Raw genomic sequence first — 4,051 nt, 5'->3', positions numbered from 1 at the left:
GCACCGCCTCCGGTCGGCGTCGCCATCCGCCTCCGCCGCCCTCCGTCGCCCCGGCGCACTGGCGCCGCCGCCCGCCGTTCCGGCCGCCCCGGCCTCGTCTCTATCCTCCCCCATCCTCCGGCAGCCGCGCCGCCCCGTCTCCAGCGACGCCTCGAGCCTCGGCGTTCGTGCAATCCAGATCTGGACCTCGGTTGACTTTCTTCCTCCCCCGAATTCCAGTCTTTTCCGTCAGTAAATTTTGTTGCATGTTCATCGCACCACAAATTTGCACTCTTGGCTCCATTTTGGGCGTGTAGCATACCGAATTGTTCGCCTCGACGAGTACATCATTTCATCTCATTGCATCATATTCATTTGAGCTCATCTTGATGCCCAAAATGCTGTTGGAAGAGTGCTTCATAATGTCAGTTTCAGATTATTATCAGAACATGCATTTTTGTCATTTTTACCATGATTGATGTGTGCATCCTATGTACTTGATCCCTACATGTGTTTTGAGCTATGCCATGCCATCTTTACATAGGTGCTTACCATTTATTTTTATGATCATTGTGGTGACTAGCACAAGCATGCAAACTAGGCTTCATGATATTGCTGATTTTAGTCCCTGTTCTGCTGTTATTTTCATGCCATGTAAACATGATGCTACAGAGAGATCCATGCATATTTTGAGTTACTTCAGTAAGAGTGTTTTGAACATATTGTTATTCTCCATCCATCCATGGCCCTGGTTGCAATTATGGAGTAGTCTAGCATGTCATTTTCGTGCTCTACTTTTGCTTCAAAATGTTTCTTGGCAGATTGTTTACATGTTATTTAATTTTGCCAAGGTTGTTGTAGTTGATCCGTGTATGCTATGATGTTGTTGTTGCCATGTATAGCTTCTATGCCATGTCTTCTTGATGCATGTATGCTTAGTTTATCATGAAATGCTTTGTAGTGAGTGCATCGAGCTCGCGAAGGTGCCTTCGTAATTCTGTCAATGCCATGCTCTGTTTGCTGAATCTATTAACAAAACTTGCTATGTTTACATGGGTGCCATCATATTTTCTGATCCTTTTTGGCTTATGGTCAGTTAGGGACTCTTGATCTATGCTTTGAGTAGATTCATGCCATGTCTTGTTTTGCTATTATAAGTTCCTATAGCTTGTTGATAACTTGCTCTGAACATTGCTTCGTGATGCTGTTTATGCCATGTCCAACCTGATATTTTTTGCACTTTCACCCTGCTTGTTTGAACCTGTTATGATGTGATTTAGCCGTAGCTCAGTGTTCCTCTTTTGTTAAGAATCTCCTGTAGATCACTGCCATATGTTTTGTTTTTATGTTGGGGTGCTGTAGCATAGTTTCTTGTTGCATGCTAAGTAGCATCATGCTGTTAATCGCAGCTTTGTGCCATTCTTGTTTTGCTTGCCATTTGCAAACCGTGCATCCGTTTCCGGTGATCCTTATATCGATTTCAACCAAAATCATCTCATCTTTCCAGTGGCATACTTGGTTTGCCAAGTTGATGCCTTGTTCATCCTTTTTCCTCCCGAAGCACGCATATGCATTGCATATCACATCTCGCATATCATGACATGTATTGCATCATGTTGCTTGTGCATTGCACCATGACTTATTGTGGTTCCATTGCTTGTGTTCTTGCTTTGGGTAGAGCCGAGAAACGAGTACGTGCACGAGGAACCTGTTGAGTACGCTAACGAGGATCAAGCCTTCGACAACTCTGAGAACCTTGCAGGCAAGATGACCATACCTTCGATATCACTTCTATCTTTGCTTGCTAGTACTCGCTCTATCGCTATGTTAGCTCTACCTGCCATTGTTTATCATGCCTCCCTATTGCCATGTCAAACCTCTAACCATCCTGTCCTAGCAAACTGTGTTTGGCTATGTCACCGCTTTTGCTCAGCCCCTCTTATAGCGTTGCTAGTTGTAGGTGAAGATGAAGTTTGTTCCTGGTCGGAACATGGATATTTTGGGATATCACAATATCTCCTGTTTAATTAATGCACCTTATATACTTGGTAAAGGGTGTAAGGCTCGGCCTTATGCCTGGTGTCTTGTTCCACTCTTGCCGCCCTAGTGTCCGTCATACCGGTGTTATGTTCCTTGATTTTGCGTTCCTTGCGCGGTTGGGTGATTTATGGGACCCCCTTGACAGTTTGCTTTGAATAAAACTCCTCCAGCAAGGCCCAACCTTGGTTTTACCATTTGCCACCTAAGCCTTTTTCCCTTGGGTTTTCGCGAGCCCAAGGGTCATCTTTATTTTAACCCCCCGGGCCAGTGCTCCTTCGAGTGTTGGTCCGAACCGAGCAGCCTGCGGGGCCACCTCGGGGAAACTTGAGGGTTGGTTTTACTCGTAGCTTGAATCATCCGGTGTGCCCTGAGAACGAGATACGTGTGACTCCTATTGGGATTTGTCGGCACATCGGGCGGCTTTGCTGGTCTTGTTTTACCATTGTCGAAATGTCTTGCGAACCGGGATTCCGAGACTGATCGGGTCTTCCCGGGAGAAGGTATATCCTTCGTTGACCGTGAGAGCTTGTGATGGGCTAAGTTGGGACACCCCTGCAGGGTATATTATCTTTCGAAAGCCGTGCCCGCGGTTATGAGGCAGATGGGAATTTGTTAATGTCCGGTTGTAGATAACTTGACACTTGACTTCATTAAAATGCATCAACAGCGTGTGTAGCCGTGATGGTCTCTTCTCGGCGGAGTCTGGGAAGTGAACACGGTTTGAGTTATGCTTGACGTTAGTAGTTTCAGGATCACTTCTTGATCACTTCTAGCTTCTCGACCGATGCGTTGCTTCTCTTCTCGCTCTCACTTGTGTATGTTAGCCACCATATATGCTTAGTGCTTGCCGCAGCTCCACCATATTACCCCTTTTTCCTACCTATAGCTTAAATAGTCTTGATCTCGCAGGTGTGAGATTGCTGAGTCCCTGTGGCTCACAGATTCTACCAAAACAGATGCAGGTGCTGAGGATACCAGTGCAGATGGCGCAACTGAGCTGAAGTGGGAATTTGATGAGGACCTTGGTCGTTACTATGTTTCGTTTCCAGATGATCAGTAGAGGAGTCCAGTCGGGACGATCGGGGATCTAGCATTTGGGGTTGTCTTCTTTTCATTTGAATTTGACCGTAGCCGGTGTATGAGTGTATTTTGAATGATGTATGATCTTAATTGTGTATTGTGTGAAGTGGCGATTGTAAGCCAACTCTCTTTATCCCATTCTTGTTCATTACATGGGATTGTGTGAAGATGACCCTTCTTGCGACAAAACCACCATGCGGTTATGCCTCTAAGTCGTGCTTCGACACGTGGGAGATATAGCCGCATCGTGGGTGTTACAGTTATGGTCTACACTCAAGAAGCCCAGTGGCGTTGATGGAGCCTAACTAAGCGACTATGTATTATTCCACTGTATTATGTGCCAGCATTGAGCTGTGCCAATGGTATGTATTTGTTTAATTCTAGATGTATCGTTGTAGTAAAATGATGTATATTTTACTAATATTCATTATTGTTACTGTGTGTTCTAGCTATGATTAAGGGATAGCACAGTAAGCAGAGAGACTTGGATTTAACCAAATCGGGGTCGTGACAAATGCGCTCTGGTTCATCATGTGTGGGCACTGCGTGACCAACATTTTATTATCCAAAATCTGCTTGCTCTTCTTTACCATGTTCCTCTTACGTTCTTCTTTAATATGTACTCTCTCCGTTCCTAAATACAAGTATTTGTATAGATTCCACCATGGACTATATATGGAGCAAAATGAGTGAATCTACACTCTAAAATGTATCTGGATACATCTGTATGTGATCCATAGTGGAAATCTCTACCAAGACTTATATTTTGGAACAAAGGGAGTATGCTAGTAGTACAGTATGTTCCTTGTACTGAAGATGAGCAGGGACATTTGCAGTGTAGAGGTCTATACGGTCGGTTGTGATGGACACTTTGAGCCTCTTTGATTCGTAGGATCTTGTAAACATAGGAATAGGATTTGTAGTGGCCTGCCCACTTGAATCCTATAAGAAT

Source organism: Triticum dicoccoides, chromosome 7B (genome assembly GCF_002162155.2).
Source record: "Triticum dicoccoides isolate Atlit2015 ecotype Zavitan chromosome 7B, WEW_v2.0, whole genome shotgun sequence".
NCBI lineage: Eukaryota > Viridiplantae > Streptophyta > Magnoliopsida > Poales > Poaceae > Triticum > Triticum dicoccoides.
Note: the sequence above shows the minus strand (reverse complement) of the source record.